Source organism: Scleropages formosus, chromosome 5 (assembly GCF_900964775.1).
Source record: "Scleropages formosus chromosome 5, fSclFor1.1, whole genome shotgun sequence".
Taxonomy (NCBI): Eukaryota; Metazoa; Chordata; class Actinopteri; order Osteoglossiformes; family Osteoglossidae; genus Scleropages; species Scleropages formosus.
Window position 1 is genome coordinate 33462244 of NC_041810.1, and position 24739 is coordinate 33486982.

The 24739-nt window shown below is 41.3% G+C and overlaps 1 protein-coding gene across 3 annotated transcripts in view; it reads right to left on the minus strand.

Moving 5' to 3' along the window:
- The window catches only part of LOC108932971 (carbohydrate sulfotransferase 8-like), a 231948-nt gene that overhangs the window by 50567 nt on the left and 156642 nt on the right, over positions 1-24739 (minus strand). The window contains exon 1 of one of the 3 annotated variants that reach the window (XM_018749714.2): positions 12492-12544. The exons of the other annotated variants lie outside the window; for them this stretch is intronic. The gene's annotated coding sequence lies outside the window, so the exon portion shown is untranslated. Of the gene's footprint in view, positions 1-12491; positions 12545-24739 lie in introns of those variants that run through there. 3 annotated transcript variants of the gene reach the window in all.

Sequence of the window (24739 nt, forward strand, 5' to 3'; positions counted from 1 at the left end):
GTATGGGGGGATGCGGTGGCGCAGTGGGTTGGACCACAGTCCTGCTCTCCTGTGGGTCTGGGGTTCAAGTCCTGCTTGGGGTGCCTTGTGACGGACTGGCGTCCCGTCCTGGGTGTATCCCCTCCCCCTCCGGCCTTACGCCCTGTGTTGCCGGGTAGGCTCCGGTTCCCTGCAACCCTGTATGGGACTAGCGGTTCTGAAAATGTGTGTGTGTGTGTGCTTCTGTATGAGTTTTCATTTCTTTCACACTTCTGTTACAGTCACTCTGAAAGGTTGGAAGTTTAGCTATTATTTGGAAGGTCATCTCTTAATGAGCTAGAAAACCTTTGGGTACTGTGTAGACTGATCCAGACCGAAGTATTTTCACCAACAAAAAAAACATACGTATACTTGAAGGTACATATAGTTCAAAAAGTTTCTAAATTATCCACGATATGGGATATTTACCAGTAAAAGTATATAAATCTAAAAGGCTTTTCTAAACTGTTTTAAAACCTGGTTAAGACATAATTGTGCTGTTTTCTTTGAAATACCTTATATGAAAGCTAGATGGCATAGTAAACAATTAAGTCAGTGCCTTGTTAAGTACGATTAATGATGCACATTTGAAAACTAGTGCTATTTATCACAAAACTAGAATACACTGGGTCCTCATCTTCATGTTACAAACACCAGTTTCAAATTTCAATTTCATTTTCATTTGTTTAGCACATGCGTTGTACACAGAGGTCATCAAAGTGATTTGCAGTCAAAGTAACAATTAAAATATATGAAAAGCAATTTAAAAACAAGTTAGGCAAGTATTATAAAGGAAATTACATTAAAAAAACTTTAAAAAAATTTAAAAAACTCTTAATTTTAAAAATACCTGCACCGGTAAAAAAGTTATGCTGTTTGCACACAGCGTTTTTCACACACAGCAGTGCTGTAAATGAACAGGACACACACCATTGCTCAGCATGGACACACAGCCATGCCCAAACCTGCACCTGTAAACAGGTCTGCGGCAGTTTATGACAAATAAAATAGATAAAAATTAAGTTAACCAGAAATAAAACATTTTAGAGAGATATTATAAAAGAATGTACATATAAGAAAACTGTACATAGTAAATTTAAAGTACAAAAGTTAAAGTGCAAGAGTAAGATAAAACAATATAATAAAATTCTTTAAAATGAAAAGAAAAATACACACACACACATTTTCAGAACCGCTTGTCCCATACAGGGTCGCAGGGAGCCGGAGCCTACCCGGTAACACAGGGCGTAAGGCCGGAGGGGGAGGGGACACACCCAGGACGGGACGCCAGTCCATCACAAGGCACCCCAAGCAGGACTCGAACCGCAGACCCACTGAAGAGCAGGACCCGGTCCAACCCACTGCGCCACCGCGCCCCCTCGAAAAGAAAAATAAATAAAAGTAAATAACAGTAAAGAAATGAACTAACTAATTACTGTCATGTCCACGCCCACAGCACAAGCACCTGACTCCGCACTAACTCACAAGTAATCACTCACTGTATAAAGACCCTCTTCAGCTCCCATACCTCTGCGGAATCTCGTCAGGGACAACCGCCCTTTCCCGTGACACTTTGTGCACAAGCATCGCTTTGTTTCACGGCCTCCGGTTTTTGACTCTCGCTTCGTTTCCCGACCACATCCATGGATCCTCGTTCCTGTCCTCTTCAACTGACCCTTCGCTACGTCTCCCGACCTCGTCCATGGATCTTCTCTCTGACTCTGACCGCTGATCGACCCACCCTTCGCCTGTCCCCACACCGGAAACTTGCCTCATCCCTCATCTCCGGACAAACAACGCTGCACTTGGGTTCAGCCATCCCGGCTCCCTGTGTTCCGCGTGACAATTACAAATAGTGGGGGGGAAAGAAAAAAAAAAAAAGTTTTTAGCTTGGATTTGAAAATGCCTACCACTGGGGCACATCTAAGATACGTGTGGAGCTGGTTCCAGCAACAAGCAGTACAGCAGCTGAATGCCATTTCACCATATTTAATCTCAGCTCTGGACACCACTAGCTGACCAGCACCAGCAGATCTAAAAGACCTACTAGGCCTATATTCCACAAACATATATGAGATATATGGAGGACCTAAACCATTGAGTGACTTATAAACAATGAGCAATGCCTTAAATTCAGTTCTGGAAACCAGTGCAAGGATCTGAAAAGTAGAGTAACATGTTTCCTTTTGTTGGCGTTCGTCAGAATTCTAGCAGCAGCGTTCTGAATGAGTTGAAGGTGTCTAATAGTCTTTTTGGGGAGGCCAAGGAAGAGCCATTGCAATAGTCGACTCTGGAGGCAATAAAAGTGTGAATTAATTTTTCTAGATTATGCTTAGATATAAAACCTGCTACACAGAGGGGTCAGACACTAGAGGTAGGACCCAAGCATGGAATCTTTTATGATGAAGCTCAAGGGGCAAAGCAGTACTCATGGCTGGAGACAGGCATGGATTCAGAATTGCGGCTTGAACATTTTCACTGCGAGCGGTGGAGTGGCACCTTTTATACCCTACCCTGCTGATTATGGCCAGGTCCTTGTGTTTGAGGTGTGGTCGTGGGCGTGACGAAACCTCTGATTTTAACAATATTTTTAAGGTGCCAAAATACCAATTTAGTTATAGTTTCGATATGGTCACTGAAACTAAGATCCCTGTCTATGATTACACCAAGATTTTTCACTTGGGTTGTAGTTTTTAGTGGCCTAGAATCAAAGCAAGCATGAGATTCAAGAAACAAGATTCTCACACACACACACACACACACACACACACACACACACACACACACACACACACACACACACACACACACACACACACACACACACACACACACACACACACACACACACACACACACACACACACACACACACACACACACACACACACACACACACACACCTTCAGAGCCGCTTGTCCCATATGGGGTCACGGGGAACCAGAGCCTACCCGGCAACACAGGGCGTAAGGCCGGAGGGGGAGGGGACACACCCAGGACGGGACGCCAGTCCATCGCAAGGTACCCCAAGCGGGACTCGAACCCCAGACCCACCGGACAGCAGGACTGTGGTCCAACCCACTGCGCCACCGCACCCCCCAAACAAGATTCAGTCTTCCTTTTTTGTTCCCAAAAAAAATTATTTCAGTCTTGTCTTTATGTAACTGAAGGAAACTGCTTCATCCAGTTATTCAGTTTTTTCCAGACACAGGCATAATGTATCAATGATACATCATGATCCATAGGCTCATAGTCATCTGGTATTAGAGCTAGATAGACCTGGGTGTTGTCTGCATAGCTATGATAGGAAATCTTGCATTCTAAGAGAAACTGACCAAGAGGAAGCATATAAAGGTTGAATAAGAGGGGGCTGAGAATTGATCCTTAGGAACTCCATAAGTCATTGAGGTTCCTTGGTATTTGGAGTTGCCATTATTGACAAAATAGTCCCTGCCTTCTAAGTACGTCCTGAACCACCTAAGGACTGTAACAGAGAGCCTGACCCCATCTCCTAATCTATCTAAAAGTATAAGTTCTGATCAACAGTGTCAAAGGCAGCACTAAGATCTAGTAACACCAGAACTGTTCTTCTGTCTGAGTCATTGTTCAAACAAATAGAAATAGAATGTGAGCTCATTACGTTTTTCAACTGATAGGAATTCAGGACGAAACTGTATCAGGGGGTTTGTTAAGCTGCCCACAGTTACAAATTTTCAAAGATTATTCCTTTCTTTCTATATTATATAATATAAAATTCTTAAATTATTATTTAAATATTATATATCTGGGGGTGCGGTGGCGCAGTGGGTTGGACCACAGTCCTGCTGTCCGGTGGGTCTGGGGTTCAAGTCCCGCTTGGGGTGCCTTGCGACGGACTGGCATCCCGTCCTGGGTGTGTTCCCTCCCCCTCTGGCCTTACGCCCCTGTGTTCCCGGGTAGGCTCCGGTTCCCCGTGACCCCGTATGGGACAAGTGTGTGTGTGTGTGTGTGTGTGTGTGTGTGTGTGTGTGTGTGTGTGTGTGTGTGTGTGTGTGTGTGTGTGTGTGTGTGTGTGTGTGTGTGTGTGTGTGTGTGTGTATTATATATCTTTACAAGGGGGCACAGTGGCACAGTGGGTTTGGTTGGGGCCTACTATCTGGTGGGTCTGGGGTCGAGTCCTGCTTGGGGTGCCTTGCGACAGACTGGTGTCCTGTTCTGGGTGTGTCCCCTCCCCCTCCAGCCTTGTGCCCTCTGTTGCTGGGTTAAGCTCCAGTTCACTGTGACCCCACTTGGGACAAGTAGCTTCAGACAGTGTGTGTGTGTGTATTATATATATGTTTAATGGTATTTTTTCATGCCACCTGCAGTTCCGTAGTCTGGTGTTATTTGGCAGTAAAGAGCAACAAAACGGAATATGAGCATGTGACTGCCTTTGCCTCAACTAATTTTTTCCAGCTCTTGTCTGGCGTTTGTGTTGGTTTGTCTTATGAATAATAAGAAGGTTATATATGAGAAAACATTTACAAAAAGCAATGAGTTCATTTTCAAAAAATTTAAATTATTTTTAATTTTAATGTTGCTTAAAGTTACTAAACTCTTAGAAATAAAATAAAAGTCTTTCATTTTTAAATTATACCTATATCTACTCCTTATTTTTTAAAGTACTTAGCAAACAACTTGAGTTACATCTCCACTATGCTACCTAACTAATTGCAGTTCAGTAATAATATCTCTGCTTTTAAGTTTCACAAATGATTAAGGAAAGGGAACATATTTTGTTATTATACCGTAATTAAATTATTTAGTTAATATCTTTACTAAAACTGACAGGCCTATTTCTCAGAGTAAATTTTGATTCCATTTCTCATGGTGTGAATTACTAATTCAGGTCAGTCACAAAAAATAACAAGTACAGTGTAAACAAAAATCAGGATGAAAAACTGGTGTTGGAAAGCAGCTCCCTACACATCCTTGCTTAACAATCTGTACATATGGTCCTACTAGCACTACTGAACAAGACAATTATTAGCACACAATCACATGGTAACACACACACACACACAATGAAATATTGATGTTTTTCACGCAGTTCCTAACAGTTCCACACAGTGCCCCCAGTGACTAAGCACTGTAAAGCTGAAATCCGACACACATGCTTGCAAAGCGTGTACACCTGGACTGATGTTAAAGTGCCTGTGTCCCATGCATCTCTGCATGTCCATAATAGGTAAATATGAGTAGATGCTAAGTAGTTAAAATCAAGAATAATAAATTGATATCACCAACCAACATCAAGAACAACTTGTCCCAATGGGGGTCACGGTGAGCCGGAGCCTAACAGAGGGTGCAAGGCTGAGGGGAAAGGGGATACACCCTGGATGGGATGCCAGTCCAACACACAGCACCCTAAGCAGGACTCAAACCCCAGACCTACCACACCACAGGCACTAGCCAATCCCACTAAGCCATCACACCGGCTTATGAATAGCACATTAATAACAAAATGTGAGTACACACTATCATACACAAAGTCACACTTGGCCTCACATGCTGGCTCCTGGTCCACCTGAGAGTGAAAGCAAACTGAGAAACTTTGCAGAAATCCAACCACAAAAGGATGTGTCACTGGGACATATTAGCAGTTGAACGGAAGCTGTTGTAGACAGCACTGTTTGGATGTTTGCATGGGGTACTCATACTGAACATTGTGGGGGTGCCCAGAATGCAGCCTTAATCTGGCTCTGGTGCTTGGCTCTCTTATGAATAATAAATCTAAATATCCAACCAGAATCAAAAAAACTGGGGGTGCGCATTTGACTCTGACCCAAGGGACAACCGAGACAGCATAGCATCAAGTAACAACTGCTATTAGCATGAATAGGTCAATTCAATTGAACACAGTTGATTTTCACAAAACACTTTTCTCAATAAAGTGTGTTGAGCAATAACTGAACATAACTTGCATTGATAACATGGAATCATCCAGACTCATCTATCTCACAGTATTTTCCTCAGAAAAGGAACAGCTCTAGTTAAAAGACGAGGGAATACATTCAGTCCTCATACAATGAGGTTCCATACAAAACAACTTATGAAAATACACCTGTTGTGAGGGGGCTGAATTACCATTACCAAAGTTAGTTCCCAAACAAATAATGTGGCCTAAAACAAATTAAAATACCATTGCAATGATAGCTATAACATGAATAACAAAAAAATATTGAATTCAATTACTTATTATCCAGATTATTAAAACTGGTACCATGAATTGTACATGAGGGTGAATGCGCTCATCTGCTTTGTTCTCCTTTTTCTTTATTTTTCTTATCGTGAGAACAAGATAACTGACAATTTGCCACCTCTAGTTAGAGCTTCTGCGTTTTATTTTTTCTTTATTTTGAAAAATTGTATAAATGTCAGGACCAGACAAAACAATACTTACAATGATATCTTCATGCTTCTCACCACCATTAACTGGTATATTCATTTAAACTTGTCTTTTTAAATTTAGCGTTCTGTTCTCCTTGAAAAGCGTTTTAGGACAGAGTTTCTTAATTTCACTTGTGAATATTTATAAGATCACAAGGTCACAGACTGTTGCTCTTTGCTGTTCAGACAAGAGCTGCTATGTAATGTACAGAACTCGTTTATTTTCATTTGATTCACAACAGCATAAGGGTATTTATGTTGAATTAATTTAGATATTTATTCCATTCTAAAAGTTAACACTGAATTAGAAATTTCAGATGTCATATGATATTGACCTTCATCTATACTATAGCTGACTGATCACACTATCAGTGTGTCAGTATGACAGAGACAAAGAAAGTATATAGCTGGTTTTGTTATAGAAGGAATGAAGCCAAGATGATGAATACAGTTCCCGTTGTGGAAGTAAAATGACCATTTACTTAGGGATAAATACTATTGTGTTGCGTTAGAAGCCTGTTGAATGAAAAAATTGGTAAAAAATGGATTGGAATGTTAACCAATCACAACCTTTAACAGAGGTAAATATTATCTCACAACTCACAAAGCATATTAATAATATTACCAGCATAACATTAATTAAGAAAATAATAATATAATACAGGGGGGTGAGGTGGTGCAGTGGGTTGAGCCAGTGCCCGCTGTGTAGCAGGTTTGGGGTACAAGCCCTGCTTGGGGTGCCTTACAGCAGACTGGCATCCCATCCTGGACATGTCCCCTCCCCTTTTTGCCTTGCGCCCTGCGTTGCCAGGTAAGGCTCCTGCTCATCATGACCCTGCTTGGGACAAGCAGTTATAGACATTGGTTGGTTAATATAATATATATGCAATTTGGGTGGCACATTGAATAACACTGATAACTCAAGGTACTTGGGCTTTTCAGATGTACATTCTAGGAGAAATACAGCTCAGTGTGTAGAGTTCAGATGTTCTCTCTATGTCTATATAGGTTTCCTTCCACAGTCCAAAGACATGCAGTTCAGGTCAATTAGACACAATAAAATTTCCACAGAGTGTGCATGTGTAGCTACCATGTGATGGACTTGCATCCCATCCATGGTGTATCCCCCCCTTGACGTTGTGCTTAGTTATTCTGGGATGGTTTCTGGAATACCACAACCCTGACTAGGACAAATAGCTGACAGTGAAGGAATGAAATTATTATAATATTAAAAGACAATGCAAAAATAATATCTTTTGTTACAAATATTATAAAACAGGTAGGTTTACCATTGTCATATGTAAAAACACCTTTTATTTTCATGTTTAATAAATTTTAGGTTACATTTTTTCCAAGAACCGGTTATTTTTGCATAAGAAATAATAATAAGTTGCCTCTGATACGAGGGGGGTGCAGTGGCGCAGTGGGTTGGACCACAGTCCTGCTCTCCGGTGGGTCTGGGGTTCGAGTCCCGCTTGGGGTGCCTTGCGACGGACTGGCGTCCCGTCCTGGGTGTGTCTCCTCCCCTTCCGGCCTTACGCCCTGTGTTACCGGGTTGGCTCCGGTTCCCCGTGACCCTATGGGACAAGCGGTTCTGAAAATGTGTGTGTGTGTGTGTGTGTGTGTGTGCCTCTGATACAATGGGAACTCACCAAATTAACCCCATCATGTGGGGAGTATGTGATAAGATTCTTTTCACCAGTTAAAATGTAGAAATACAATTGTCATGATTTATGACAATAGCTTTTGACCCTGTTGTTAACGTGAGCAAACCTGTGTGGCACTGAGGTCATCTCAGGCGACCGAGTCACAGAAATAACTTCCTCTGTGTGCGCTAGTCTCCCCAGTGCATTAGTCACAGTCAGGACGCTGCAGGTTCACTTGTACATTGTTTCCCTTTGGATTATCCAGGGATTCACAAATCTACAGAAACTAGGGCAGTGATTCTCATAGTTCCACAGTTCCATAACCTGCTGTTCCAAATTCCTGCTATGAAAAATAATTGCAGAAACAGAAGTAATAAGTATAGATTAAAGGAATCACCTTGTTATCTATATGAAAAAGAGAGGTATTGATTGGAAGTCCTCGGAATACACATATCTTAATTCAACTGTTATATTGAATTTTTAAAAGGAACAAAAATGCAAGAAAAGCATGCTTACAAATATATAATAATCACTGCAGGGACTTTAATGTTTTCATAGCATAAATACATTTTCATGGTGGAGAGCAGGAAGCAAAGCCCCGGCCATATTGGTGGGTTGATCCATGTCAGAGCGCCTGATCTCATTTGCTGATCTTCCTTCTGTGCCGTATCTGAGCTCCATCTGGAGCAGGAGCTACCAAGCTAATGGGTACCGCATGCGCTACTCTCCCTAATGGGATCGGCTGTGCTCACTTGTCCATCGACCGCTCAGTAGGAGACAGAGGAGGTGATCTCAGGAAAGCATGTGGGAAGCCAAAGTAGTGTTTATTTATATAGAATAATGGGCCTAATTGGTGGATTGGAGGGAGGATTGATTTGATATCGAACAGGGGCCCTTGCTGGGGGTGTTGCCAGGGCAACAGATGCAAGGATGACTTTAAATAGAAATGAGGAGGAGGAAAAGAAACCGGAGCTGGGTTGGTCCCAGAAAACATCCTGCCTGCCCACGGCCGAGCTGTGGACAGATCACATCCGAAGAACTCAGTGGCACCTCTGAAAGGGTGACTCCTCTCACCCAGCCGCACTGGTTTGCCATGGGAAAAACTGTTGAACGAACAACATACACCATGGCCCTAACATTGTAACACATAATTCTTAGAGAAACAATAAAAACAGCCAGCCCTGAGAAGTGAAAGTAGGCGTCCATCTCCATCTCCATCGTTCTCAAGCAGTACATCTTCAAGTTATTCCCAACCATTAAACCAAAAGTATGGCAATAGAAAGATTGTCCACTTTTAAGTACAGTGTCTTACAGTATTTTGGAAAGTGTTAATTAACATAATTAAACATGAGTCGCAAAATCTGCTGTTCAGTCTCCCATGCCGTTATAATTAAGTATTTTCCTGGGTCCACATTACCTTCAATGGCAGCCTTTATGACGGGCTCAGAGTGGCTCCTAATGCGGTAATTGCTATTTATATCTGAGTCAGCCTGCTGTGTATTATTCCCAGTATGACAGTGTGGACAGAGCGGCAGCAGGTTGCGCTCCCAGGAGCATGGAGCCCTCATTATGGTGCTCTGGAGCTGAGGCTAAATTATTATTCAGTGTGCAGCAATATCCCAGCGCCAAGACGAGAGGCCGCATGAAGCCCTATCCGTTTCCCAGCTCCCGGTCGCAAATTCAATTACCCGCTGCCCCGGGCCGCTGGCGGCTGGGTGTGAGTCATGGATCCGCAGGAACGTTTTATGGATTTAAACCATAATTCCGTCCTCTGCTTGTTCCTCTGAGACACGAGGCCATTATGGCTAACAGCATTAACTAGCGATTTAAAGGCTTTTCTGCCCTGTGTTGTGTCCTTAGGGACGAGTGACGCTGCAGGCGGGGCCATTGTTGGGTGGGCTCAGGGAGGGCCATTCTCTTCCACCTCTTAATGGAGGTCAGGTGGCTGATGTGCACTGGGAAACAATTAAAACATGAGCTGAAACTATGGATGATATTCACAAGAGGTTTCTTTTTAATATATTACCACAGCTGATGAACATGCAAAAAAAAAAAAAAAAAAAAAAAATCAAAGTGTTTGGACAAAAGGAATGATTTACTGAACACTGTGGGATGTTATAACATACTTGACAATAAAGCTCGTTCTGATTCTGATTCTGATAATGCCTAACTGTATCTCTGGGCTCAGACTTTCTGGCTACATTCCCACTGTGTACAGTAACATTCTTAATTCTCAAAGCAAATGATAAATGCAAATGCCCTGACAAATATTGTAAAACCTGGAGTGCTGGTGGCAGTTAGGCTACATCATAGAAAGATCGAAGCTCAATAGCCAGAAAAAGCATATGATAGGGGTCTTTGGCAAGCACAAAAAGAGAAAACCTACAAAGGGCTGGGCTGCTTATTGAACAGACTCTACCAGGAATTGCACATGGTGTGGATTCCAGGCCCTTCAACAGCTCATAAAGGATGGCTTGTCTGTCCCCTCTGAAAAGCGTAAGAGAGATGTAAAGAATGCCATGCGTTTGTGAAATGCGACTTTTCTTTTGTTTGTGCAGTCTCTTTTTGGTACGTAATGCATCTGAAGGGAATTACCATGAAGGGCATAATTAGGACGGAAAAATTTCTGGTCTGGTTCCCATTTTAATGAATGAATGAATGAATGAATTAAATAACTAATTAATCAATTTATTCATTATTGTATTCATCCTCTTGTATTGGAGCTTTCCTCTGAAATTTCTCTTTTTTTAAATTTTTATTCCAACAACAGCATCACTGAATCACTGCGACATACAAAGTATGGTAATAACAGAAAGTAGCATTTAAAGAGTAAATTGTAACTGCAAGCCTAAATCAAGGAAATATATAATGTTTCATAGAAGTGATCAACAACCATTACCTAAGTCAGTTTTCCGAGAAAGGGCAAAACCAGGAGATGTGTTAAAGATCGAGTTTTATCAAAAGAAAATTCATTGCTAACATCTTCCATGTATGAAGAGATCTACAAAACACTAAGTTATTAAGAATAAGTAAATAAAACTAACAAGACTAAAATATTTAATTGAAAATGTGAACTGAGTGATTTTACATTTAGTATACCTTAGCATAAGAAAAACACACACACACATTGTCAGAACCGCTCGTCCCATACGGGGTCACGGGGAACCGGAGCCAACCCGGTAACACAGGGCGTAAGGCCGGAGGGGGAGGGGACGCACCCAGGACGGGACGCCAGTCCGTCGCAAGGCACCCCAAGCGGGACTCGAACCCCAGACCCACCTGAGAGCAGGACTGCAGTCCAACCCACCGCGCCCCCGCGCCCCCCATAAGAAAAACATTCAACCTATAATTATATTAACATCCCAAATGTTAATTTTAGATAGAATCTCAGGATTAATTTAAAAGAATTATCCGAGAAGTACAGTCTGTCCCTCTCAGACATTTCTACTTGGATGACCAACCACCATTTACAGCTGTTTTTCCAACACCGAAATCTTCCAACTCCCAAGAACATCCACCTGTCAGGAACTCTTTTAAAATGAACAATTTTCTTTTTCATCCGCTTCATCGGTCAAAAATATGGGAGTAATGATTGACTCAAGTTTGTGCTTCTCCCAACACACTGAAGCCATAACCTAACCAGACGTGTTCTGCAGGATCTGCCAATATCATACAACTCTGATGTCCCACCAGATCTACTGTAACTCTCCAAATGATAGCCAAGGCAGCAGCACAAATTGTATTTGACATGCCAGATGCACCCGTGTATCTTCTCCTCGTCTCTCTCCATTGACTTCCTGTAGCTGTCTACATCAAGTTCAACACTGGTTGTTGCTGAAAAAACCATCAATGGATCTGCTCTCCAATATATATAAGATCTGATTACTTGCTATGCCCTAGAAGCAGTGTTGTACTCCTACACCACTTGCTGGTACCGCCTAACAAGGGGTCCAAAATCAAAAGGCTTAGCTTCAGTGTCATAGAATGGGCTCCCTCTGTTAATGTGAATGCTGAATTCCTCTCAGCACTGAAGGAGGGTCTCAAAACATTTCTCTCCTGATTGGCTAACAGCTATATAAATTTGCATCACAGCATCTGTCACAATCATCAGTGTATCAGACTCACGAGACAGCTACTCGAGAAATGTATGTTGGCAAAATCAGTGGTATTATACAGGCCAACTGTGCTTTGATAATTATTTGTGTGTATCTAAAGCTGCTTGTCTGTTGCATAATGCACTTTGTGTAGTGTTCTGATTTGTTATGTCATGTTCTCTACTGGAGAAAAGCATCTGCTAAATTAATGTAAAAATAAGTGTAAATATAGTGTGGCTTCTTATTTCACCCACACCAGGTGTCATAGTGTGTACTTTCTGTATTATCTGTACTGTTTCGAAAACCATTCAGATTAAGCACTTACTGTAAGGTGAACAACACCAGGGTCAAGGCCAGTCAAGTCAACTTCACTGGAACTGATGCCGTTCTTTAATCAGCACACTTCTCAGGTTCCTCTGGTTGCAGATGTACCTGCGGATGTGTAGGTGATTCTGTTTGTGAAACAGAGGCTGAGGCCCCTGGGCACCTGGCATTAATCTCCCTAGTTTAATCAGACACCAGGACTTGGAGCATCTGGCCTTGGGCACGACGGGTGACAAATGAAAAGCCCACCCCAGAAGAATGGACCCAAAATTCACACTCTCTTGGAATTCAAGCTACACCTCCGTGAGAGTCATTGTTTTCCTGTTATAGATGATCCAGTGTGTGTTAAGGCCACTGCAGCAAATAATCAAGCTACACACACAGCAGAGTAGTCCTGCTTTACGAATAATTTAAATGTGTTTAAAAGAAATGTTAGCCCAAAAATAACTTGCAAAGTACTGAAAAGACAAAAAAACCCCTTCTACCTGAGATGTATATTAAAAAGTAATGAAATTGAAATTGCAAATCATTCATAAAACTGACATGGTGCTCTTCTAGGGCCATTTAGGTTTCTCCTTTGCATATAAAGTGGTTTCATTCTAATCACTTTTCAAGTCCTTTTTCTTTGGTTAGATCCTGGTGCATTGAGGCTGGGGACCTCGAAATGTCACTGACGCTGCTGTATGTTGAGTCTGATCCGTTGACAACAGACTTGCTATGTATGTAGAACAAAGAGACAATCACTTAAACCAAAAAGAAAGTATGTATTCATGGAGATGTGCATACACTTTCTCATCACTGAACACCATACTTTTAATTAACTTTGAAAAGGAAGTTTATTGTTTACCTCGATACTGCATTTGTATAACTATTCCTGTGCATTATCCACCAAAAGGGAAAAGTTGCAGTGCGTGTGCAGTGCCTGTAGACTCTAAGTCAAAGTGAACAGAAACCTTCTATAGCGTAAAAAATGCTCCATAAAACAAAAAGTGGATGAAATAAATTGCACAAAAGAAAACAAGCCTTTTTGAGCATTGCATCAGTTTGGTAAAAGGTTTAAAGCTCTCAAAGTGAGCTTTGTGATATTTCTCTTTTATGTTTTAGAGGAGGTATGCTTTTCCCTTGACAATGAGCTTAGAAAATCAGATAATTCACAGCTGCTTTTTACAGTTGAGCAGACTATTAATATCACCAGCTATTTAATATCCTCCAACAAAAAGTATACTATGGACATATAAAGGTTATTGGAAAGAATACATATTACAAATTCATATTTTCAAAAAAAAAACTTCAAAACCTAAACGTGCTATCATTAAATGAAGAGCTCTCAGAGTGACACATCAAAAACTTCCTACTATCCAAAGTACAAGACTCAGTAATTTTCTGGTACAGAGGAGAAAACTTAATTCATAAATGACGTTTGCATCCCTTATTGAGCTAAATTAACACTATTACCATGTTCCAAAGGCTTAAGGAAGGGGAAGGAATTAATAACATTTTTTAATGAGCCTGTTCTTTAAGTCACTCTCTATGTCTGATTTAAATGAGATAAGGTCCCTTAGTAGAAAGCAGTTTGATTTTTTTCCCAGCTGTAAAGGTCTAGAAACTTCTTTTAATTGAAGGAGTAAATTAAGTGAAGTTCAAATAATAATAATCTTATTAATGCAGCTTTATCGTAACAATAAATAATTTACAGTATATTATAATAGATAATAGATCAAATACTATATTTGTAATAAGAGATAATATATTATATATATATTATAGTAGATACATATTATATAGACACATACACATAACATACTGTATTTAGACACATGCACATAAACATATCACATATAAGAAACAAAGTGTTGAGTTGCTATAGTGATGAAGTAGCCCAGTCTCCAGGAGCTGTAACGTGACAGCGAGACTTATGGACTCATAATGTGATGGTTGCTTGTTCATGTCACTCTGTTTCATGGTCAGGAAGGGGCTAAGTATCCAACTGTGTTAAGTGTGAAAAAATTCCAGGTTTGTCTAAGCAGTCAGAACACATATTCTCATACAAAATCTCTTTCGAAGACTGAAGAGTACAACTGCTTTGAGTGTTTCCTATGCCTACGAGCTTAAAGAATATCAAAACATAATCAATCTTTTGTCATTTGGCGATTCTCAATAAGGTTCATCTCATGACAGCAGCTACTCTGATAAGTGAGCCTGAAGTGTCATACAATATTCCCCACTGATGCCCACTGAGACTTTTTGGCCTTCGTCGGTGTGATGGAGGACGTCTGTCATGAGTCCTTTCAGAAGGGTGGTTAGCTAATCCACTGTGCTTTGGCTGTACTTGACATTACGCAGACTGGTGCAAATACAGCACACACCCACTATCTTCTCTTTTGAAATGAGACCTGAGCCTTCTTAAGCTTTCAAAACATATAAATGCAGTACAGGGTGCTGGGAAATTGTGCTTTTCTCCACCCCACAAGAGGTTTTTTTTTTTTTTTTGGTCAGACTCCAACCTGTGATCCTGGATGCAAGATATTGATGTCACATTATAGGAGTGTTGGAGGCAGCTGTGTGCTGTTATGTTTCTGCAGATGTGTACAATGAGATGGCTGGGATATGAGAAATACTGAGCTAATTTATATTTATTGATTTATCTGCTGCTTTTCTCAAAAGTGACTTTCACCGTTAAACTCCTTACACTGATTTACCCATTTATATAGCTGGGTAATTTTTACTGGAGCAATTCAGGGCAAGTAACTTGATCAAAGGAGGTTTTAAAAGCAAGTAGAAATCATTTTAATATGGCTACAGTGATGGTGTTGTTTCATATGTTATTTGTGGAATATCTTGGCATATTCCACTAGATACTGCACATCAAAAATAATGGAACGCACTAAAAATAATGGCTTGATTTTTCCACGGCACATTCAGCCAAGGGGCTCCTATTGCACAGCTCTGTAGTGGTGGCTGTGATGCTGTGAGTCTCTGATAATTAGTTTTTCTTTTTCACACTTTCTTCCTTATTACGGGACTCCATTGACAAACGTCAGGTGATCCTTGACTTACTACAGGGCTCCAATTCGACGACCTCATCACAAGTAGCAAACCTCCTTATACTGCATAATATAAATCATAAATATACAGACAGTTTCCAATTTATATAGGGGTTCTTTTGAAATTTCCATTGAAATTTACGGACATAGAAATAGTTACAGTATTAACAGTTTACAGTACTTCAACCTATAATGTAGGTATAAAAAATCTCAAATTACTATATATGACACTGGAACATTGTTTTGCTCTTATTGTTCACTTCATGGGGTGGATCCTTTCACATGTTCTGTGGGCAACATCTTTGACAATGATGAATCAGGGAGCCCAAGTTCACACACTACTGTTGATAAGCAGTGTCCATTCATATTTATGACAGTCTTCATGTTCACACACACATGCATTGACTGAAGCTGCTTGTCCCAAGTGGGGTTGTAGTGAGCCAGAGCCTAACCCAGCAACACAGAGCACAAGGCTGGAGAGGGAGGGGACACACTAAGAACAGGATGCCAATTTGTCACAAGGCACCCCAAGCAGGACTCAAACCCCAGACCCACTAGAGAGCAGGCACACGTCAAACCCACAGCACCACCATGCTCCCCTCTTCATGTTCACACTCACACACACTCACACTTTCTGAACTGCTCCCATACAGGGTCACGGGGAACCGGAGCCTAACCCAGCAACTCAGGGTGGAAGGCTGGAGGGGGAGGGGACACACCCAGGACAGGACGCCCGTCTGTCGCAAGGCGACCCAAGTGGGACTCGAACCCCAGACCCACCAGAGAGCAGGACCCAGTCCAACCCACTGCACCACCGCACCCCCCTCTCTTCATGTTCATCTCTATCTTAATTTTGGAGTTTTTGAGCATGGCCTGGGCACTACCAGCAGCTCATGGCCCCTTACCACTCATGTTTCCATTTCATAAAAAAGAAATATTCACACACAAATCACACTATTTTCTTGTCTGATTGGCAGCAAAAATAAAATCATGACTGAAGGCTGAAGGAGAGGACAGGAGGCTGCACACGATTGCTTTGTATCTCACCCACACTACTACAATCCAGCAGCACTGTAAATGTAAACAGTTAAGCAAATTTTGTGCTACTTAGAATTTCTACCATTGATCCTTCATTATTTCAAGTCCAAGTTTACATAGGTTACATGCTATGTATCCCAGAAAAACCGTTATATATAACCATGTACACAAACAGTAGGGGGGCGCGGTGGCGCAGTGGGTTAGACTGGGTCCTGCTCTCTGGTAGGTCTGCGGGTCAAGTCCCGGTTGGGGTGCCTTGCGATGGACTGGCGTCCCGTCCTGGGTGTGTCCCCTCCCCCTCCAGCCTTACGCCCTGTGTGGCCGGGTTAGGCTCCGGCTCCCCATGACCCCGTATGGGACAAGTGGTTCAGGCAATGTGTGTGTTACACAAACCGTTAACATGCATGAATGCTATGTTATTGTCACTACTACTGTCACTCCTGGCACCCCTGGCGCGCACGACGACTCCGCGTCTAGCAACTGCGTGCTTGACGACCACCACGACCACGGAGACGCAATATAAAAGCACCCGCTCCGACACACCTGGCCACGGAATCTCCAACTAAGAGACGTTCTCCTCACCTATCTCTTCCGAGGCTAACTGTTCTGCTCTGTGTGCAGCCTCGTCTGATACAAATAAAGATGATCCCCCGCACACAGTGTGAGAGTTATGTTAAACCAATACTAATATCAAGCAATAATAATAGATATATAATACAGCATTATATTTCATCTTTCACTATTACTTTCATTTTCATTTCTGAATCTCTTTTTTTGTTTTTTTTTTTTGCATCACCAGAATACTCTTTTTTTCTTGTTAGCCACTGTAAAAAGAAAGAAATTTCAATGAAATTACAAAGGAAACATTTTTGTAAATAAAATTCCATTAAATTCACTGGCTGAGTCAGTAAGAAATATGGTTCATGTTATTGCAGAGCAGACAGAGTGGTCGCAGTGGACAATTATATGTTTCATATAAGATAACTGTCTGCAAGATAACTGTTTACAATTAATTACTTTTTGAATATCTGAATGACTATAATATAATTATTAATATGTTTGTGATTTATACTACATTATGAAGATTACACAGGAACCTAATGGTGAGCACATCACTTTATTATAACAAAGATTCAATGTGTGTTTTGTGTGGATGTACAGTATTTTCTGATGTGTTGTTCGTGTATGTATGTATGTTTTACATTGTATGCTGGTGAAACCAAAAGTGAATTTTCCTCCTTGCACTATTTGATGCCCTCAGCTGACTGCAGCCATCTCCCTATTCTCAGTTCTCATCCTCCTTGTCCTGCCTGGAGCATTCAACTCCAACCACTGGATTTAACTCTCCATTCTTGGACAGCCTGAAATCAAAAGAACATTACTGAAATGGTTTGCAGTCCTAGGTAGGTCAGGTAGACCTTACACAGTGGTCTGATGTGGCTCTCAGTCATCCCCTCACCCAATTGGTGTTCCACAGGGCTCCGTATTGGGCCCACTACTCTTTTCCATGGATGCCTCTTCTCTTGGACCTGTTATCACCTCCCACAGATACTCCTACCATTGTTACACCAAAGATACCGAGCTCCTCCTTTCTTTTTCTCCCAAAGCTACAGACATTTCCTTACGCATAGCTGCCCATTTCTCAAACATTTGTGTGTGAATATCTGATTACCATCTACAACTCAGCTTCTCCAAAACAGAGATTCTTCACCTACCAGCTAGTTCATATTCCTGTCTAGAAAGCACTATCAAACTGCACAGCTCACTCATTTCATCAACTTCTTTAGCCAAGAGCTTGGGAGTAATAATTGACTCAAGTATGTTTTTCTCATATTGCAGCAACAACCCAGTCCTGCAGATACATCCTATGTGACATCTGCAGGATCTGCCCTTATCTCACAATAAACTCTATGCAACTCCTGGTCCAGTCCATGATGATATCCAGTCTGTACCACTGTAACTCTATCCTGTCTGATCTGCTGGCTTCTGCCATCAAACCTCTCCAGCTCCAATGTTGCTGCATGAGCTGTGTTTTACCCGCCAAAGCATTCCCATGTATCCCTTCCTTGTGTCTTTGCATTGGCTTTCTGTAACTGCCCACATCAAATTCAAGACCCTGGTTATGGCCAACAAATCTAATGCGTCTGTTTCCTGATATCTACACTTCTCCACCTCTGCCTGCTTGTTGGTCCCACGCACACAAGGTCCAAAGTGAAAAACAAAAAGGTTTTATGTTCTGGCTACAATATCCCTATTGACCAGTCAGTAAATATTCTGGGTTCATATGTTTGTTTAACATCCCCGCAGTTAGTAATAGTGCCAGGCTCTGGAAGGTGAAAGACAGGTAAATGTCACAGGAAGTCTCAGCAAACTTTAATAACTGGGAACTTTCAGCTTGTTTTGTTGGAAAGTAATTGTTTTCCTTCCTCTATCTTTTGGCCTTTAAATTTTTTAAAAAAAGGTTTACTTATATGTGTTACCAGGATTAAACTTCTGTTTTTGTGGGCTGTATCAGACACACACAGACATTAACTGAAGCCGCTTATCCCAAGCGGGGATTGCGGCGAACTGGAGCAGGGTGCAATGCTAGAAGGGGGAGGGGACATGCCCAGAACAGGACACCAGTCCATCGCAAGGCCCCGCAAGCAGGACTTGAACCCCAGACACACCAGAAAGCAGGACCCCACCAAACCCACTGGGCCCTTGGGGGCTGTATGTTCATCATAAATAAAAAATGCTGTTATTTTCTCTGAAGCCTGTGTCCAGTGTCTGTCTGCTTTCTGCAAACACCAATGTGTGGCAGTACCATTTGTACAATTACAAAGACTAAGAAAAAGTAGTAAAACATTACTAATGGAATTTTTCTTAAATTATAGACCATTTACAACAATAACCAAGATAACTGTCTACAATTAATTACTTTTTCAATATCTGAATGACTATAATACAATTATTAATACATTGTTGATTTATACTACAGTATAAAGTTTACATGGGTGCCTAATGATGAACACATCACTTTATTATAATAAAGATTAAATCCCAGACACCTTTCTCCATACAACACCCCAAAATACAAAGGGCAAACTGGATTTGTTTTTTCATTGTGAAATAAAATGTGTTCACTATGACATCCTGTAGGCTTGCCAAACAGTACCCTAAGTAGGTAGCCTGCCAGGCTGATAGTGCTGTAATTTCCTAGGTATAAAACCTGCTTTAAATACTGTTGTAGCACGCCGGGGTGGTCGAAAGGGGGGGGCGGAGCCGGGGAAGGAACAACAGTAGCTGAACATAATCAATGCCCCTATTTCTTCCCCCGCCTCGACCAATGAGGAGGAAAGAGAGTCTGAGGAGTTAACGCTGGAGACGACCCCAGGACGTGAGAGAGAAAAAGCATGACCCCAGTCCCCACAGCGAACCCGACCACAACCTCCCCCTTCGAGCACCCCTACGAGACGCCAGTTCCTTGTGCCCCCATTTCGCCCTCCCCCTTCTGTCTGCTGTCCCTCAGACCAATAAAACCTCCCTCTGTAGCAATACTGGTGACTGTCTCGGCCCCTTCTTCTCACAACTGTGCTGAACCATACCAGTCTGATGAAAATGAAGAAGAAATAGAAAATGTCAGCTGGTAATAAAAAAATGTGGGAATTTTCTTTGATCGGGGAAAGATGACTGTCAACCTGACGACCTTTCGCTATTGCAGAATCCCAGAGCACCCTGTAACCTTTAAGCCACAGTACTTTAATTAAAGGGGTTTTGTACTACATACTGAATGCTGTTTTCTGTTACACAAATGGTCTGTTTAGAATAGTCTTACTCATCCATTTTTTATTTTGTTTTCCTTATGAACAAAAGCAAGAACTCGGCAGCTTTTTGCTATCCCCATATCCTAAAGTGGCAATGTAATCATGTGTGGAATATTCATAAGCACCGTTAAAATTCTGTTAAAAATCAGGCCAGAAAGACAATATTTTTAAATATGGTTTACACAGTGTTTTTCCTTATTTTAGTCTAACTCTAAAATCCAAAGGTTCATTAATAAAGATATCAGAATTTCGTGAATGAGCAGAATTACAGTTATCTTAAAATTCTAACTCAATATTTACTTCTATGACACCATTAGTGAAGTGAGTTGTTTCCAATCTAGACTGGTGCATCAAATTTCAGAACACAAGTGATGGAAGCTCCTGGAGATGCCCATAAGGTTTTCTAATCATCATGGAAAGAAACTGTAAAAATATTTTTGCCCCATCTACAATTTTCTCTGGTTTTTGTAGCTTTGTGACGTTAAATTTGATCATATCTTTATGTAAGTCTAAAGAGTAGTAGTAATAGCTGTAGTAGTAGGAGTATATGAATAGAGCCTGAGAGAGAAAAAAGTATCACCTGTACTGCATTCATGTAATTTCCTTGGTGTGGAAGAATGAAGTGTGCAATCATAGGCATGAAAAATAACTTCTCCCTAACTACAATCAACCTAATTAAGTAGGTATTTAAAGTCAGTTGTTTAAACAATATAAGGCTTAATTCATAGAAGTACATACATGAATGGTCTGGTGTGCGGAGGGTAATCAGGTGATGTGTGATCATTCAAATGATCGTGTGATTCACAATAAGAAAAGCACAGCAAAAATGGGATACACAGGAGAGTGCAAGGCGGAAACAACTGGTTAATAAAAAACGCATACAAGTGCACGTACAGTTCACCAAAAAACAACTGGATGTCTCTTAAGACTTCTGGAAGAATGTTCAGTGTCAAAAATTGGAAAACAGAGTATTTTCATATTCTCAGTAAAGGGGTTGATGCCTGCCATCAAGTTTTATGGGGCTCATTTGCACTACAACGCTATGTAACTGCTATGCTAACTGCTAACCATTGCATTACATCCAACTGCTCAGGAGAATTGTCAGTCCAAAGCTACTAACAATCCTGATCTTTACTTTTTCCATTTATAAATTTTCTGTTTCACTGAATGAACTCAGATTAGGCACCTGTACCAATAACATTCTGATTTAAAATTCATGTCTCCAACAACATGGGTACCTCCTTATTTAAAACCACTCAGGTGTCATAATCAGTAGTGAGATATTCTCATGTAATGGGAGCAGGCAGTACAGACATAGCTCTCCTAAGTGACAAATTTCTTAGCATTCAGTTTTGTGGAAACTGTAGGAAATTCTACTAGTAACTAGTTACAGACCTCAAGAGCTAACTAGTTGCTGTGCAAAAAAAGGTACAGTAGAACTTTACTGCAGTATTACATTGCAGTGCAAGGCAATTTTTGTAAAGAAAACCCAAATGTGGAATAGAGTGAAATTTGGAGTTGTTACTTGTAAAACAGAGCAGACACAATCATCAAAGGAGGCCTGTAGATTCTTATTTGAGAAAAATATCCTCCTACAGCAGCTCATAAACTTGACACTGTTTAAGTTGTGCTTTTGCTCTCAAATTTAAAACAATAAAAATTCGCTTAAGACAGGGCGAAAGAGGTTTTACACTCCTGAAAGGGTCCCTTTTTCAATTTTAGAAAGTTGGGTTTTTTAAATGTTGTAACAGTGCTGAGGGGAGTTATAACAGCTTCGTGTAAATATTTGATATTAGTGTTCATGTATGTACATAGTTGTGTGTGTGTTGTGCTGATTGGTTGTCATTCTATTTATGCTCAGTGATCAAGAGGGGAATTCTGGGGAGTTCCGGGGGTAGCCCCTTAACCATGGGGGTGCAGTAGGGCAGCTGGGAGTGACCCAGGGGGATTCTCCAGTGTTTGGTAGCATTTGTACTGTCTGAGGCATCTTTGTTGAGACTGCTGCCAAATGACATGTGCTTGTTCAATAAAGAGCACATTCTTTTTACACTGACTCTTGAGCCAGTTTCTAGTAGTTCTATGGGGGAGTGCTATAATATTCCTTTTTTTATTCCACTTTCATCAATATTGCACTTGAGATTCTGGAGGAAGTTCTGAGACTGAGCTTATAGAGCAGAACAGGAAAGTAACAGCTGGTAGTCCAGTGGTTACAGCTGCTGTCTTTGGCCCTAAAGGTAACAGGTTTGGATCCCAACTGCAGTACCCTTGCACAAGGTACTTACTTTGAATTACTCCAGTAAAATCACTCAGTTGTTTAAAATAACAAGTAATTCTAAGTAGTTCAATGTTGTAAGTTGCTTTGGAGAAGTGTCTCCTAAATGAACACATACAAATAGAAGCAGTGACAGGAAAGGAAGTGAAGTGAACTCTGATGATTATCATACTGTATGGTCCAACTGAGCTGTGCTGGAATGGCAAAGAACTACTGTCTATTAAAATGCATCACAACTCTGTTAAACAGACAAAGAAAAGCTCACAATGGCTTCTCTCCCCATGGTCAATTGAAAGTGTTCACACATACTTGAACATAGAACATGTCTTTATTGCACTCTACAATAACCCACTCCTACCCGACCCAGTCCTGCCACCATTAGTCCATTTCCACAAGCCACTTGGATATCCTCTTTCTGACCTGTTTGTTTGCATTGATGAAGGGATATATTATTACCTAGGTGAACAGTATTTGTACTTACCTTTTGATTTGTCACACATTAAGCCAGGTGAGCAGTGGGAGCATGGTAACAGAGGGAATGGGAAAGAAAAAGAGAGCAGTTTTAGTTGTCATCTCATGACTTCTGAGTATTTTATGGGTTTAAATATTTTGAGTCTTTGCCAATGTGAAACATTTAAATTAACACACCTCAAACAGCAAGACACTCTGGATTGTTTCAGGGGAATTATGTTGTAAGGTAAGGTTGCCCTGGAAAATCAAAGCACTACATTCAAATACATTTAGATTTTTTCCAACTTTTTTTTCTGACTATTGTTGCTTCCATTGTTACACCAAATAAAACACACACATCATCTGAAACCACTTGTCCCATACAGGGTAAGTAAACATAAAACAGTGATATGCATGCTTAGCATGGGTACTCAGTTCGGTCTACAGTTACGCAGGAAGCTGTGATGCACTGTGTGTTCCGACACCTTTCTGTTTTGGCCATCATTAAGGGTTTTAGCAATTTGTGCTACAGTAGCTCTTCCATGGGATTGGAGCAGACAGGCTAGACTTTGTTCCCCACTCACATCCATGAGCCTTGGGTGCCCATGGCCCTGTTGCCAGTTCACCAGTTGGCCTTCCTTGGGTCACTTTTGGTTGGTGCTTACCACAGCATACCAGGAACACCACACCAGACCTGCAGTTTTGGAGATGCTCTGATCCAGTCGTCTAGCCATCACAATTTGGCACTTTTCAAAGTCGCTCAGATCCTTACGCTTGTCCACTTTTCCTGCTTCCAACACATCAAATTCAAGGACTGACTGTCCACTTGCTGCTCGATATATCTCACCGCTTGACAGGTGCCATTGTAATGAGATAATGTTATTCACGTCACTTGTCAGTGGTTTTAATGTTTTGGCTGATGAGTGTATCTCATAAAGCCTCATGGGTGGGTGGGTGTGGCCTGTGCCTGCTCTCTGGTGGATTGGGGGTTCAAGTCCTGCTTGGAGTACCCTGCAACAGACTGGCATCCCATCCTGGGTGTGTCACCTTCACCCCCCCAGCCTCGCTCCCTGTGTTGCCAGGCTAAGCTCCGGCTTGCTGCAACCTCACTCGGGACAAGTTGTTTCAGGCAGTGTGTGTATGTGATAAAGCCTTAATGTAGCGACTGATTTTGTTACACATCAATATTTTTTTATGAATGATTCAAGTGATCGTGTGGTGATAAGCATACACTGAATCAAAACAGAGAAGTTACTGTTTCAGGTTGAAATTTGCCCACACAGAAACTACATGGACCCTGTGAAAGATCTTAGGACAGTGTTGGAGGCAATGGAATAAAATTTAAATTTTGTTAGTTAATCAGACAGTTTTCTCCAAAGTGACTTATAATGATTTTTATGTAGTATTTTAGTATTCAGGTACACTGCACTGAACTCCCTAGAGTCATTCACACATCTGTATGGATCAGTAGGTAGCCTAGTATTTAGTACATCCTCTGTTGAACCCAGACTTGAATCCCAGAACGGAGAATGCTCTTAAGTGAGTGCCATGTTTGCTTAGAGCAACAAACTGATAGCTGGACCCATTACATCATCCTTTTTACTGTAATAGGGTAAAAGCACCACCAGTCTCACAAAAC